General features: G+C 43.2%; 1 non-coding gene across 1 annotated transcript; it reads left to right on the top strand.

The window, feature by feature from the left end:
- Positions 1-15,964: 15,964 nt before the first annotated feature.
- On the top strand, positions 15,965-16,151 carry LOC125108156 (U2 spliceosomal RNA). The gene has a single exon (XR_007129828.1). It is a non-coding gene; the product is annotated as a U2 spliceosomal RNA (small nuclear RNA).
- The last annotated feature ends 700 nt before the right edge of the window (positions 16,152-16,851 follow it).

The raw sequence follows: 16,851 nt of genomic DNA, 5'->3' as shown, positions 1-16,851 counted from the left end.
TCCAGAGCTATGAGAAATACATTTTTGGGGACGCCTGGGTGGCTCAGTTGGTTAGGCAGCTGCCTTCGGCTCAGGTCATGATCCCAGCGTCCTGGGATCGGGTCCCGCATCGGGCTCCTTGCTTGGCAGCGAGCCTGCTTCTCCCTCTGCCTCTGCCTGCCACTCTGTCTGCCTGTGCTCACTCTCGCTTCTCTCTCTATGACAAATAAATAAATAAAATCTTTAAAAAAAAAAAAAAGAAATACATTTTTGTTGTTTATAAGCCACCCAGTCTGTGATCAATTAGTTAGAGCAGCCTCAACAGACTAGACAAGGTCATTTCCCCCATGCTCTTATGCCAAGCTCTAAAAACCAGAATATCAGGTGTACCACCACTGTGCGGGGTGGGGGTGCAGGCTTCACAGTGACTTGTTAGTGACTCTGGCACTACTGTTTACTGGAAGTGGATCCTCTCTCTATTTTCAGTTCTCTTACTTCTCCCTGCCTCCATCCTAGCAAATTAAAAATTACACCTTGGCACGACAGAAGTAATCTCACCCATTTTCTAGATTGGGAAAAGGTGATTCCCGTGTCTTAGTAACTGAGGGTTCAAAAAGGAAGGGTTAAGTGGTGTCTGGGTGCCTCAGTGGGTTAAGCATCTGACTCTTGATCTCAGCTCAGGTCTTGATATTGGAGTTGTGAGTTTAAGCCCCACATTGGGCTCCATGCTGGACCTGGAGCCTACATTAAGAAAAAAACAATCAGGGGTGCCTGGGTGGCTCAGTGGGTTAAGGCCTCTGCCTTCAGCTCGGGTCATGATCCCAGGGTCCTGGAATCGAGCCCCGCATTGGGCTCTCTGCTGAGCGGCAAACCTGCATATCCTTCTCTCTCTGCCTGCCTCTCTGCCTACTTGTGATTTCTCTCTGTGTCAAATAAATAAATAAAATCTTTTAAAAAAGAAAAAAACAATCAAGGATGCCTGGGTGGCTCAGTTGGTTGCGCGGCTGCCTTTGGCTCAGGTCATGATCCCAGCATCCTGGGATCAAGTCCCACTGCATCCTGGCTCCTTGCTCAGCGGGGAGTCTGCTTCTCCCACTGCCTCTGCCCGCCACTCTGTCTGCCTGCACTCACTCTGAGAAATAAATAAATAAAATCTTAAAAAAAAAACAACTCACATAACTTAAAAAAAAAAGAAAAAACAATCAGAAAGGAAGGTTAGGTCTGCTAAAGAGCTCAGGCCATTGTAGCTAGAAGACGGAATAACTTCACCAAGAAAACTTACCTGTGATAGGAGACCTAGACTCCTTTTCCCGACCTGCTGAGCAAACTTGGGTGAGTCATTTCACCTCTATTTTTCCATTTTCATAAGATGAAGGGATTGGACAAAATACCTTAAAAATCAGTTTCAGAGACTCTGGGGTGGCTCAGTTGTTAAGCATCTGCCTTTGGCTCCAGTCAAGATCCCAGGGTCCTGAGTCTGAGTCCCACATGGGCTCCCTGCTCAGTGGGGAGTCTGCTTCTACCTCTCCCACTCTCCCTGCTTGTGTTCCCTCTCTGGCTGTGTATCCTCTCTCTGTCAAATCTTTAAAAAAAAAATCAGTTTCAGATCTAAAAATCTTCTTCTTCTTCTTCTTTTTCTTCTTCTTCTTCCTCTTCTTTTTAAGATTTTATTTATTTACAAGAGTGAGAGCAAGCAGAGAGAGAGGGAGAAGTAGACTCCTTGCTGAGCAGGGAGCTCGACGTGGGACCCGATCCCAGGACCCTGAGATCATGACCTGAGCCGAAGGCAGCCACTTAACTGACTGAGCCACCCAGGTGCCCCAAGATCTAAAAATCTTCTGATTCTATAATTTACCAAGTCTGTAGGACTTTGCCCCCCAGCTTTATTGAGGTCTAATGGACAAATATACATGTGTATTTCGGGTTTGCCATACATAGACATGTGAAATGAAGATCACAATCAGGCTGATTAACACCTCCATCACGTCACATAGCTACTGTTCCTTGGGTGCAGTGAAAACCCTGAAGAGCTACTCTCTTAGCAAACTGCAAGTACACAGCTCAATCTTATCAGCTGTAGTCACCATTGCTGTACGTTAGATCCCCAAGTAAAACTCTTTATACACCGATTTAAGCCAATTTTGATTAAATTGATTTTTAGATCTATTCAGTTCAAAGGAGAGCTCTTACTGAATCGCCCAAGAGCCAACAGTGCACCTTGGTAACTGAGGGGCCTTCCCAGTGCCTGTCTAGAGTCCTAGCCTTTAAGTGCATGGCTTCCTTGCCCTCAAAGCACCCTGCCGGTGAGCCCTGGATGCTCCCTGGAGAGACTACATACAGCTAGGGAGGATAAAGTGAAGAGGAAATCCCCCTTTATTCTGATACAAGTCTCCTCTCCCCCAGCAGGTTGTTCTCTTGTCTGTTCCTACCATTTGATCTTCTCTCTGGAACCTGGCCAATTGCTTGCTCGCTCTTTCTTTCTTTCCTTCTTCTTTCTTTCTTGTTTAGATAACACTCTGGTATCATCTTCAAAGGGGAAATGTCTGGAAGAAAAACAAGATGACATCTAATAATTTACTGGCTTCTGCCTCGGATAAATGATTTTGGACACTTTAACCTATAGGGTCTGTTATTAAGAAGCTCAAAATTTTAATTAGAAAGGGCAGGAAGATTTGTATATTAAAAAGGGTTAGGGGGTGCCTGGGTGGCTCCGTTGGTTAAGCGTCTGCCTTCGGCTCAGGTCATGATCCCAGAGTCCTGGGACTGAGTCCTATGTGGGCTCTTTGCTCAGCCGGGAGCCTGCTTCTCCCTTGCCTGCTCTACCTGCTGCTCCCCCTGATTGTGCGCTCTCTCTCTCTCTCTCTCTCTCTCTGACAAATAAATAAAATCTTTAAAAAAAGGGGGGGGGTTAATTTTTCTCTGTGACACTCTAATATGTAAGGAAAGGAAATAATAATAAAAATGATCAGGAAGTATGTGACCCAGTGTGTATTTTGTTTGTTTGTATTTTAAGTTGTTTTATTTTTATTTATTTATTTTTAAAGATTTTATTTATTTATTTGACAGAAAGAGAGAGCACAAGCTGGGGGAGCAGCAGAAGGAGAGGGAGAAGCAGGTTCCCTGCTGAGCAGGGAGCCTGATGTGGGGCTTGATCCTAGGACCCTGAGATCATGAACAGCTGCTTAACTGCTTAACTGACTGAGCCACCCAGGCACCCCTAAGAGACAGGGCGCTGACAAACCAAGACCTTGCCATTGACTCACTTCCTTGTCGATCTTGTCCGCTGGGATATATCAGCTATCTATTGCTGTGTAAAGAATTACCCAAAACGTAGCTGCATAGAATGATACAGATTTATTTTCTCCCAGTTCTAAGGATCAGGAATTCAGGTAGGGCTTATGTGGTGATTCTGGCTCAGGATTGCTCATTAGGTTTGGAGAGGATGTGAGCTGGACTTGTAGTCTAATCTTAGAAGTGACAGCACATGATTTTGCCCCTTTCGTGGATGAAGGATTCAAGGCCCAGAAAGGTGAGGCAATTTACCTAATTGCTGGGGCTCTGTGTGCTTCAGTTATTAAGCATCTGCCTTCGGGTCACATCATGATCCCAGAATCCTGAGGTCAAGGCCCAAACCGGGCTCCCGGCTCTGTGAGAAGTCTGCTTTTCACTCTCATACTCTACCTGCTTGTGTTCCTTCTCTCACTGTCTTTCTCTCTGTCAAATAAATAAATAAAATCTTTTTTTTTTTAATAAATAAAATCTTAAACAGAAGAAAAATTTACCTAATTTACCTAATTGCCTCCATCCATAGGTCCTTGCAGACCTATCCTGACCATTTTCTGGAGACTGTTCTGTAGGGTAGAGGTAAGGTTTCAGGAGCTTGACATAGATTCCCTGTGCTCTGACATTCTGGCTTAAGACAACAGTGTGAAGAAAATGCAGTAAAGGGGCACCTGGGTGGCTCACTGGGTTAAAAAGCCTCTGCCTTCGGCTCAGGTCATGATCTCGGGGGTCCTGGGATTGAGCCCCATATCAGGCTCTCTGCTCAGCAGGGAGCCTGCTTCCTTCTCTCTCTCTGCCTGTCTCTGCCTACTTGTGATCTCTGTCTGTATAAATAAACAAAATAAAAAAGCAAATAAAATAAATAAATAAAAAGTCTTTAAAAAAGAGAGAGAGAGAGAGAGAGAAAGAAAATGCAGTAAGTGTAACCAGATAGTGTGTAATGGTGGGAAAAGTGGGTGTGTTAGACTCAGATAGGAATGGGTTCAAATCCAGTCTCTACTACTCACTACCTGTGTGACCATAGTTACCTCACTTTTGCCCAGGGGGAGAAGAGACTACCTTACAGTGCCGTTGACATGTGTAAATGAGATCCATAATAGTGGCAAGGAATATGAGAGACCTAGTTCTGCAGTTTCTTTCTTGGAAATCTCTTTCAGATTTTTCCTTCCTGTTCTTCTAGCCATGGACACTGCCGTGGTCTGGTCCTCTCGAGCTCGTGCCCAAGTCCCAGACACACTCTTCCAAGTGGTCTGCTGGCCTTATGTTGGTTCTGCTCTCTTCTCCTTTTTCTTTCTCTTTCCTTCTCTGCGCTGTTTTCTTCTCCTTTGCTGGGTGCTGCCGGGTTAATGTTCCTTTGCCACTTTCTCCTTTCAGCAAGCTGTTTTCTGTCCTTATACTGCCTCTCGGTTGCCTGAGGCATTATTTCCCCTGCCTAACCTCCTGTCAGCTTCTCACACGTGATTCCCATGGCCCACACCATTCTCCATTCAGGGTGGTCTCTTCACTGCTTTTCCTCTTCTGGACTCTTGCTCATTATTTCCCCAGGCGACAATGGCCCCTCCCCCACTGATGAAAATTATGTCCCTACTTTAATGTCCAAGCCAAACACCACTTACCACAAATGCTTCTTCCACCACCCAAGCTTAACTCAATGTAACCCCTATTTATTGAACAACTGTTGTGTGAGAGGTTATACAGCTAGACAAAATATATAGCATGAGGCTTTCTAAGGAAAAAATATTTAAAAAGTGGTATTTGATCTGGGATTAGATGGAAGGTCGGGAATTTTTTAGGGTGAGGTGGGCAAGGTAGAATGTAGATCTGTTTTTGTTTTTGTTTTTCAAGAAATGTTCCTCCCCACTGCCATGTGTCCCACACATACGGAAGGGTTGCAATAGCCATGTTTGTATAATTAGACTCTACCCTCCCTGGCCCTGGATGACACTTGACTCAAGTTGCCATTCAGTTTTCTTCTTTGTGAATTTGAAATCAAGGTTCATTGGTGTTGGTTAATCTCTATCCCTGCAAATGAAGACTTTGAACTTGGATATGTAGGGCAGCAATCCTCTACCATGTGCCCAGCCTGCAGGAGAAGAGAAACGAGAAAAAAATATTTAGAGAAGAGAAGACAGGACCACAGGACTATGGGGACGACCAGCATTTTCCAGGTCCAGGTTCCAATTCCCTTTGAAGCTTGACTAGATGTTGGGCTATGAAGTTTATGAGATTTCTTCATATCCTTGTATTAAACTTCCATCTTTTTAAAAACTTTTTTCATTTTTTTAGTAATCCCTAAATCCAGTGTGGGCTCAAACTTAAGAACCCAAGATCAAGAGTTGCTTGCTCTTACTGAGCTACCCAGGCACCTGAAGTTTCACCTTTTTTGTTTGTTCGTGGGCTGCATTTGCTTATAACCAAAAATATTTAACGAAGACACAGAGGTCTAAACATTGGGATTTATAAAATGAGGCAGAGTCTGAGAGGTCCCCTTACACCAGAGTACAAGGTGAGGTGTACTTGGCCATCAGGCTGGGGGAGTAGGTTATTATAGACACATTGTGGAGGGCTCTAGGTGCCATATATAGAAGTTGGGATCACATTGCTTAAGAACCACGGAGGTTTGGTGTAGAAGAATAACTCAGTTTCAGAGGCGGGTTTTAGAAAGTCCAGATGGAAGCAGTGGTATGTGGATTTGAAACCCAGCTGGTAAATGATAATATCTTCTAGCTATGTTTCTAGACCTTGGGCAAATTAACCTAATCTCTTAACCTTGGTTTCTGCATTTGTAAAATGAGAATACTAATGTGTAGCTCATAATATTTGGGGAAAATTTATATGAAATAAATGATAATAAATTGTCAAATACTATGCACTGAAGTGGTAAATAGTATTATTTTTATTTTTCCTTTCTCTAAATTCCTATGACACTTATATCCAATACTAGGCACATTAGCCTTATTTATTTTTAAATTATTTCAATTTTGTCTCATAATCAGATCAAAAGCCTCCATGAAATAATAAAATCTTAAACTGTTTTTATATTTCTCATAATTCCTATATGAGTTTCTGGGCCCAGAGTATGAAGAACTAAATACTCTGATGGATTGCTTGTTGGCAGCAGCAAAATGACTCTGCTCTGGCAGTTAGTGGCTGATAAACATTTCCACATGTTGACTCTTCATGAACTGATGGTCTGGGTTTGAGGCTTAGCAGAAAAATGACCACATCAGTGAAGCCACTTCCCAAATTATGAGATTTAACGAGCCAAGGAAATTTAATTATTCTCCAAAGTGTATTTTCTGGTTTAGATTATGACTTGGTGGCAGCGGTTGTTACTACCAAATCTTTTGGAAAAAATGATACACAGATACAAGCAGACCTATGATTTTATTCAATCATTCACATTGGTTAAGAATCTGCTATATGGGGACACCTAGCTGGCTCAGTCAGGGGAACATGCACCTCTTGGTCTCAGGGTTGTGAATTCGAGCCCCATGTTGGGTGCAGAGATTACTTAAAAATAAGATCTTGAGAAAAAAAAAAAAGAATCTACTGTATGAAAGGTATTGAACCAGGCAAGTCTGATGCAAAGATATATACAGAATAGGATCTCTGCCTACAAAATGTTTGCAACCTATCCGGGGAGTCAAGCCATGGAAATAAATAATTACAAGGCAGTATGTGGTAAGTATAATAAAAATGGCCAAAAGTCTGCAAGAGCTTAAGGGAACTGAGCAGTCAGGAAGGGCCTCCTGGAAGAAGTGGTATGTACACATGGCTTTGAAGGATAGTAGCGTTTAGGATTTCAATAGCTGGAGTTGGGTGAAGAGCCATCTTAAGCTGAGTGTTGGGAGTCAAGACCCAGAGACTAAAGAAGTCAAGTTGGCTAGAACGTGGGGTCTGTGCAAAGGCATAAGGGAAGAAGGGGGAGACAGTCGGGAGCCAGAGCCAGGAAACCCTTAAATGCTAAATTATGGATTTGGATTCTTTATGTTAGACAAGAAAGAAGTCCTAATGTTTCCTGAGTAGAAGAATCATGGGACATTTTTTGTACAATCTGTGATTAATTAATGGTGATGTGTAGGTAAAAGAAACTTAAAGCAATTAGAACAACCCAGGTATGGGGTCAGAAAGGCTGAAATTAGGGGGTTGCATTGGAAATGGAGGGGATATTTATTTTTGTGAGAGAGTGAGAGAGAGATAGAGGGAGAGCACGAGTGTGGGGAGAGACAGAGGGAGAAGCGGACTGCCCCCTGAGCAGGAGTCCTTATGCCAACTCGATCCCAGGACACTCTGACCATGACCTGAAATGAAGGCAGACACTTAACCGACTGAGCCACCCAGGCACCCTGGAAGGGATATAAATAAAAGATTATAAAGGGCTCATTAACTATTTGGACATAGAAGTCTGGGGAGACAAAAAAGAAAATGTTTTCCTGAGATGAGCTGGGATCTGGGAGTGTTGGTTTGGGTGTTATTGAGACAACCACGTCAATACCTGGTAGGCACTGGAAGCCTGGCTAGAGTTCAGAAGGAAAATCAGAACCAGCATAGAGTTTAAAAGTCCTTCCCAGAAAATCCTTCCCATAGGAAAGACTACATACTTAAACAAACAAACAAAAAGTAGAGAAGAAAAGATAAGTAGGCAAAATTTGAGTCCATCACATTCGGGGAACTGGAAGACGAGCCAGAGAAGGAGACAGAGAGAATTCAAATATAAAGTAATGACAACTAATTAAGTGCTTATTATGTTCCAGGTACAATTCTAAGTGTTTAAAATTAACTCACTCATTTAATTCTCACAATAACTTAATGATCTAAGTACTATCACTTGAAGTCACTGAGAGTCAGAGAGCTTAAGAAATTTGCCTGAGCTCACCCAACAAGGCACAGAGCCTGGAGTCAAACCCCACCAGTCTGACTGTACGAGTGTTCTTTTATTTCTTTATTTTTTAATTTTTAAAAATTTTTTTATTTTTCAAGTACTCTCTATGCCCAACGTGGGGCTCGAACTCAAGACCCCAAGATCAAGAGCTGCATGTTCTACTGACTGAGCCAGCCAGGCCCCTCCCAGTGTGAGTTCTTGTTTTTTGTTTTTGTTTTGTTTTGTTTTTTTGTTTTCTAAAGATTTTATATATTTATTTGACAGAGAGAGACACAGTGAGAGAGGGAACATAGGCAGGGGGGAAGAGGGAACACAGGTGGAAGAGGGAGAAGCAGGCTCCCCATTGAGCTGGGAGCCAGATGCAGGGCTCTACCCCACGACCCCGGGATCATGACCTGAGCCGAAGGCAGACGCCCAACAACTGAGCCACCAAAGCACCCCTATTTTTTTTTAAGATTTTATTTATTTTTTTGAAAGAGAGGGAGATCACTCTTGCACTCGAGAGCATGAGTCCAAGAGAGCATAAGCTGAGGAGAGGGGAGAAGAGAGGAAGCGAGGGGAGGGGTGGGGAGGGCAGAGGAAGAGGGAGAAGCATTCCAGGACTCTGAGATCACAATTTGAACTAAAGGCAGATGCTTACCCAACTGAGCCACCCAGGCACTCCCTCCTAGTGCGAATTCTTAACCTCAATTTGTTTTGCCTTGAGAGTAGTGGTATAGGGGGACACCTGGGTGGCTCAGTGGGTTAAGCCTCTACTTTCTGCTCAGGTCATGATCTCAGGGTGTGGGATTGAGCCCCACATTGGGCTCTCTGCTCAGCAGGGTGCCTGCTTCCTGCCCACCCCCGCCTGCCTCTCTGCCTACTTGTGATCTCTGCTGTCAAATAAATAAATAAAATCTTAAAAAAAAAAAAAGTAGTGCTATAGGGTTATCACTGAAATCAAGGGAGATATGAGTTTCAGGGAGAAGGTAATCAAAAGTGCCAATGTTGATGAGAGATCATGGAGAATGAGAATCATTACCATGAAGCAAGACATGGAAGGGATATTCTACACAGAGGCTCTGATTTCACAGTATCACGTATGTACAAGCACATACTCTCCACTGGACTCATACCGGCCCAAATCCCTTTGACAAGGCTGATCAAGGATGACAAGAAGGTTTTCACTCAGGTGATTGTTCTGGAAACAAGGAGTTGAATATGTTAGTCACTAGCCCTCTCTGTCATCATCTTAGCTCTATTAAGCCCATTCAACCTGCCATTCAGGTGGCTGGAGAAGAATGCAAGCCAAACCCCAAATGTCTACCAAGCGAGCCTTTAATAAAAGGCCAGAGCAACTTAATGAAAGCTTCAGCTCTTCTCTTGGCTAAGGCCAAAGAAAGGTGGGGAAAGGGATCTTACCATCAAGAGAATTTAAATAGGGCTTAAGTAGCACAGAGAGTTCTATTTCCCATTAGAATAATAGAACATTATCCTACAAAGACAATTGAGGACTATTGAGTTTTTAGGTAAATTTATATTGGGGCGCTGGCTTGTATTTTTGATCCTAGTCAATTATCTTTGTGCAGAATTCAAGTATACCTTCAGTCGGGCAGACCTCACCCAGCCTTCTATGGGCTGTTTAAGGATAATTTCTGACCAGGGCACCTGGGTGACTCAGTTGGTTCTTCATCTGCCTTTGGCAGGAGTCCTGGCAGCAGCAAATCCTGCTCAGCAGGGAGTATGCTTCACCCTCTCCCTCTGTCCCTCCTCTCCCCTCCCCTTGACTCATGCTTTCTCTAGAGAACTTTCTCTCAAATAAACAAATAAAAACTTAAAAAAAAAAAAAAAGGAAAGACAAAAAAAAAAAAAAGATGATGGGGTACCTGGGTAGCTCAGTGGGTTAAGCCTCTGCCTTTGGCTCAGGTCATGATCCCAGGATTCTGAGATCAAGTCCCGCATTGGACTCTGCTCAGCGGGGAACCTGCTTCCCTTTCTCTCTCTCTGCCTGCCTCTCTGCCTACTTGTGATCTCTCTCGGTCAAATAAATAAATAAAATCTTTAAAAAAAGAAAAGAGGATGATTTTTGACTAGTGTAAAGAATATGAGACCTCAGGGCGTCTGGGTGGCTCAGTTGGTTGAGCAACTTCCTTCAGCTCAGGTCATAATCCTGGAATCCCAGGATCGAGTCCCATATCAGGCTCCCGACTCAGCAGGGAGTCTGCTTCTCCCCCTGTTCATACTCTCTCTCTCTCATATGAATAAATAAAATCTTTTTAAAAGTCTGTTTCTAAAAAAAAAAAAAAAGAATGTGAGACCTCTGATCTATATTTCATTATGACTTTTCAACCTTCTCCAGCTCAAATTCATATGTATCTCTGATTCTTCAAGTCCACATGTCCTATTTGACCCAATGTACTGTTTACACCATACCCTATATTAAGGAATGCTGCAGCCATTCCTTTCTTCCTAACTCATTCATTTATTCATTTGAGAGCCTATTTTGGAGAAGGTGTTCTTCTAGTTAGACAACATGAATAATAGTCAAATGCTTCAGATGGTCATAGGTGGGGATGAAGGAAAATAAGTGAGTGTAAGGGAATGGAGAGACCATGGTGACTATTCTAGAAAGTGGGGTCATGGTATGGGCTGACATTTGAGCAAAGGCTCAAGAAAAGGCTCCAGACACAAGGATATGTACACTCTGATTAGGTTATAAACTACTCAAAATCAAGGAATGTGTCTTGTTCATTTCCTATCCATCAGAATATCCACTTCTGTGTCTAACACAAAGTAGTTTCGCAGGAAATCCCGGGGAATGGCTGCTTGAAAGTATAGCTGGGGAAAAAGAAAAAAAAGCAACCTATTGACTGTTATGTTGGACTAGACAAAACATTTGTGGCACAAAAGCTTTCTTTAGAGGGAAATTTATTATAACTAGGTGAACCCAGTATTTTCACATGGGACATGAATGAGCATAGATTTGGAAAACAGTGGGGTTATTTTGTTTGTTTTAAAGATTTTATTTATTTTTTTTTACAATTTTTTTTTTTTATTTGACAGAGAGAAATCACAAGTAGGCAGAGAGGCAGGCAGAGAGAGAGGAGGAAGCAGGCTCCCCACTGAGCAGACAGCCCGATGTGGGGCTTGAACCCAGGACCTGGGATCACGACCTGAGCCGAAGGCAGCGGCTTAACCCACTGAGCCACCCAGGCACCCCTTAAAGATTTTATTTTTAAGTAATCTCTTATTTTAAGTAATCTCACTTTGGGTGGCTCCAACTCACAACCCCAAGGGCTGTATGCTCTACCAACTGAGCCAGCCGTGGACCCCTGAAAAGGGTTTTATTATATTTTATTATAGAATTCTTTTTAGCAATAATAATTATAATGAAATTGTATCTGTTGAATTAACCAATGATTAGTTCAAGTTTTGTATACTTCATTACCTATAAATTCAATTACAATTTTCTGCCTTTCTTATAAAAAGAATTATTTCATGGGGCGCCTGGGTGGCTCAGTGGGTTAAAGCCTCTGCCTTCGGCTCAGGTCATGATCCCAGGGTGCTGGGATCGAGCCCCACATCGGGCTCTCTGCTCAGCGGGGAGCCTGCTTCCTCCTCTCTCTCTCTCTCTGCCTGCCTCTCTGCCTACTTGTGATCTCTGTCAAATAAATAAATAAAATCCTTAAAAAAAAAAAAACAAAAAGAAAAGAAAAAAGAAAGAAATACAGAAGTGCATGGATGAGAATGAAGTCAGACCAGGGTGGTGAGTGTGGCTCATTCCCAGCCACATCCCCAGTGCGGGGGCCAGGTTCTGGCCTACCTAGGAGCTCAGTAACCTGCTGCTTCAGAGAGTGGTATCAGGAGTACCTCACCTACAGGAAGCCCTCCCTGTAAGATACAAAAGAACCGGCCTAGCGGACCTTTCACAGGCCCAAGCACACCTTTGGTGTGTCCATACTGGACTTCTTTGTATGCTGTTCCCTTCTTGTCTAGGCCGGAAGCCTTGCTGTTCCAGCCACGTGGGAGGCTATGCCTCACGGGGTTTGCCATATATCTCACTGTCTTCCAAACTGCGCTTAGCACAGAGCTGGCCACAAAGCAGCTTCCCCAAATTTCTATGGTTTTAGCCTAATAAATGCACGATTCTTTGTAGTTGAACAAGGGTGAGCACCTGGGTCCCTTTCAAGTCTGGCTGGAATTGCTTCCTCCCTGCCCACGCGTCTGACCATGGGGAATAGCGTTTCTTTCGCCCACCCAGTTAACCGAGGAGTTTTTGCTGGATGAAAGAAGGAGAGAACTGCTTCTTATGAGTCTGCGTTGAAGCCTTTGTGCATTTTTATCAATGCACTATTTGACCCCTTCCCACAACAGGCAGGGAAGGCAAGAGAAGGGACAGAGACTCCCAAGGAGGGGATGGCAGGCCTGTCGAAACTGCTGGCACGGCTGCTCTCACGCTGGGTAGACCTTTCCTTTCGGCTTTTCTCAAGAGTCAGCTTCAGGCCAAGGACAGGACCCGTGGCTCAGGACCCCCCCCCCCCCCCCCCCGCGCCTCTCTGCCTACTTGTGATCTCTCGCTCTCTGTCAAATAAATAAATAAAATCTTTTTTAAAAATTTGAAAAAAATTTATTTCAAGTAGGCAATACATTAATAAGATTTAAAAATCAGAAAGAATAAATGGGTACATAGTGAAAAATCTTCCTCCTGCCTTTGCCCTTCCACTGCCCAGATCCCAACCTCACTCCCCGCCCACACACAGACATTACGAGCATCTTGGATATCCTTCCACAGTTTTCTTCCTGCATATATAAACAAGTACAAATATATACTCTTATTCTCCCTTTTAACACAAATAGCCCATTCTCCACTTTGCTGTTTAAAATTTCCTAGTGCATCTTGGAGGCCTTTCCATATCTGTACGTGTAGGGTTTTTCATTCTATTTGCTGTTGCATAATGTTCTGTTGTATAAAGGACCATGATTTATTTAGAGTGTCTCGCCAGTGGACCACTAGGCTTCCAGTTTTTTGTTTTTTTTTTTAAGATTTTATTTATTTATTTGACAGAGAGAGATCACAAGTAGACAGAGAGGCAGGCAGAGAGAGAGACAGAGGGAAGCAGGCCTCTTGCTTGAGCAGAGAGCCCGATGCGGGACTCGATCCCAGGACCCTGAGATCATGACCTGAGCCGAAGGCAGCGGCTTAACCCACTGAGCCACCCAGGCGCCCCAGGCTTCCAGTTTTTTGTCATTAAAACAAAACTTCAATAAATGCTGTGGAACATTTATCATTTTACACATGTATGAGTATAGCTGTAAAATCCGTCCAAGAAAAATTACCGGATCCACAGATGTCTTAATTTGTAATTGTTATAGATACTGCTAAGTTGTCTTCCCTGGAGCTTGTACTGTTTAACTGTCCCACCAACATCAATGAGAAGGACATTCATTTCCTCTTTCTTTCATTCATTATATAAATATTAGTTGACTATCCATTTCCTCTTAGGCACCATGGGAAGCACTAGGGATGTAAATCAACTAAGACATGATTTTTGCCCTAAAGGAGCTCCCGGTCTGGGACACAGTAGTGCTCAACTGGGGCAGTTTTCCTCTCCAGGGGACATCTGACAATGTCTGGGGACATGACCATGAAGTGGTCTGAAGTGTCAATAGTGCCCAGGCCAAGCAATACTGATCGAGTGGGGGTGACAGACATGGAAATGTGCTTTGGAAAAGTTGTGTCCTAGAGACTTAGAGGAGAGGCTTCTGAAGGCCAGTCAGAGCAGGGAGGATGGGTGAGAAGGGAAAGCAAAGAGCCAGCATCATAGCACAGAGGTGTGTGAACAGTTTTGAGCAGCCAGCCTAGTGAGAGCTGGGTGAAGGAGGCATGTGCCTCAGGGCCGGAGGAATGGTCATGGATCTGACTGACAAGGGCCTTCGTGGTCAGACTGATGGATGGAATCTTGAAGCAATGTGGGGAGTCCCTGAAAGGTTTCAAGCAACGAAATGAGGCGCTTAGATGTGCATTTTAGAAACTCACTTTGGCCGCAGGAGGGAGGATAGTTTGGAAGGGGGCCAGACTGGTGAAAAGCAGAAGAGTTAGGAGGCTTGGCAGTAATACAGATTGCAAGTGATGAGAGCCACAACCAAGGTGGGAATGGAGGGAAGGGGTTCTGGAGATAGAAAGGAGCAGAGAATCAGAAGGACATGGAGCTAAGAAGGGGATTTATCGGATGATTCCTAGGTTTCTGATATGTAAGCAATAAGGTGGCAGAGAGGTCATTGTGTAGAATACAGAACACTGGAGAAGAGCAGATCTGGGGAGGGAGAAGGTTAGTCAATGAGCAGGGAATATTGAGACCTGAGGTTCAGCAGAAAACCCAGACGAGCATCCCCATTTAAGAGGCTTCAACAAGGAACTGTCCTTTGAAAACTTTGGGAGTGGATGAGGTCATCCAGGGGGAACGCAGAAAGAGAAGTGGGTAGAGAACAGAGCCCTGGGGAGCAGCTGCTGATTGGCCTCCACGGAAATTGCATGAGGAGCTGAATGCTCATCTCTTTCATGGATTGCTATTCTCATTTCCTCTGGCTATGTCGACACTGCTGCTTCTCTATTTTCCTCCAGACAAGCAACCCAATTTTTGACATCTTTCTAAAAGGCTATGCAAATCTAACTTGCCATTAATACTGTTATTATCAGGGGCGCCTGGGTGGCTCAGTTGTTAAGCATCTTGCCTTTGGCTCAGGTCATGATCCCAGGGTCCTGGGATCAAGCCCCACACAGAGTCCCACAATGAACTCCCCCTATAAGCTCCCCATGAACCCCCAATGAGCCCCCAATGAACCCCACATTGAGGTCCCTGCTTGGCGGGAAGCCTACTTCTCCCTCTCTCACTCCCCCTGCTTGTGTCCCCTCTCTCACTGTGTCTCTTTCTCTGTCAAATAAATACATGAAATCTTAAAAAAAAAAAAATACTGTTATTTTCATTGTCCCAGTTGCCCATCTGGTACCCGAAAGTCCTCTACAACATACCCCCTGCCACCTGCCACAAACCCTTTGGTTACATTTTGTTGTTTAGAAACTTAGCTCAAGGGGCAACTGGGTGGCACAGTCGGTTAAGTATCTGACTTAGTTTCGGCTCAGGTCATGATCTCAGGGTTGTGAGATGAAGCCCTGAGCCCCAAGGCAGCCTCTGTGCTCCACAGGGAATCTGCTTGAAGATTCTCTTCCTCTGCCCCATCCCGCCAAATAAATAAATAAATAAATCTTTTTAAAAATTTAAAAAATAAAAATAAAAACTTAGCTCAAGTATCTTTTCTGCCTGCCTTCTTAGGAACCCTGGACAAATATCTGTCATGGAACTTAAATACCTCACTGTAGTTGTTGGGCTTTTCTGTCTGCTTCCCTCATTATACTGAAAGCTCCTTAGGGCAGGAATCACAGTTTGTCTTAGACTCTCCAGCACCTAATACATAGCTTGGCACTTAGGCATTTGAAAAATGGCTATTAAACGAATGACTTGGAGTTCTAAGATTTTTATTGACAGGGCTTCTATACATACCAGGGCACTCCTGGTTTACAGCTGTTGACCTGGAACAGTTATTAATAATTACCCATTTGGGGCGCCTGGGTGGCTCAGTCATTAAGTGTCTTCCTTCAGCTCAGGTCATGATCCCAGGGTCCTGGGATTGAGCCCCACATTGGGCTCTCTGCTCAGCAGGCAACCTGCTTCTCTCTTTCCCACTCCTCCTGCTTCTGTTTCCTCTCCCTGTCTCTCTCTGTCTCTCTCTGTCAAATAAATAAATAAATAAATAATCTTAAAAAAAATAATTACCCGTTTCATCGCTTCTTAGCCTTTGGTGAAGATCAAGTATAGTATCTGTTCTTATCAGCTTAATATTTATATCCACTATCCAATGACAGCACATTAAATGGATTTTTGGAGAAGGGAGACCAAAAAGGAGCTTGTGCCGTCCACTCCACATATCAACCAGGAATTGTAGTACTTCCAGGAATGATGTCCTCCCCTCGAGGACAAAATAATAATAATAATCGTATAATCTTATAATTATATATAATCAGATTATATAAATAAAGTGTAATTAATGTATCATAAATATAATTAATATATAATAAAATATATGGTTAATATATAATATAATTACTAATATTTAAGAGTGTTAAACTTAGCTCAAGGGGAACTAAGTTTATTATCCCTTTCAATCTCAAAAGTGCCCTCATTTGCAAGATAAATTATGTAGTTATCCTATTTATAGAGTACCCTATTGTCATAGCTGGTCCTAACTTTTGGCAGATGTCTCTGCTTATAAGACATTTCTAACACAGAAACCAGACACAGCAGGGTCTGTTACTCAGACAACATCAGTCTGTTACTAGACAACATTAAATAATGCAAACTGCTTTTCTGAAATTATGATGCAGAAATGAGACACTAGAGTTATGGGAAAGAAAGGAATTCACACAGATCCTTATCATGATAAAACTTCTTTCAAAACCAGCAAGCTGTAGAATCAGTACAAAAAAATTACTGGCACAAATAGAATGGTGCAATGCTAAGAACTGAGGACTACTAGATTTTATAGATATGAGGTCTCACAAATCAGGTAGCTATAATAATTCATTGTGTAAATGAGGACATGAGGCCCAGACAGATTATGTTGAATCAACCAGTTATAAAATTAGTTTTAAAGTGGGCTCTATACTCTGA

Source organism: Lutra lutra, chromosome 8 (genome assembly GCF_902655055.1).
Source record: "Lutra lutra chromosome 8, mLutLut1.2, whole genome shotgun sequence".
Taxonomy (NCBI): domain Eukaryota; kingdom Metazoa; phylum Chordata; class Mammalia; order Carnivora; family Mustelidae; genus Lutra; species Lutra lutra.
This window is presented reverse-complemented; position numbering and strand designations above follow the sequence as displayed.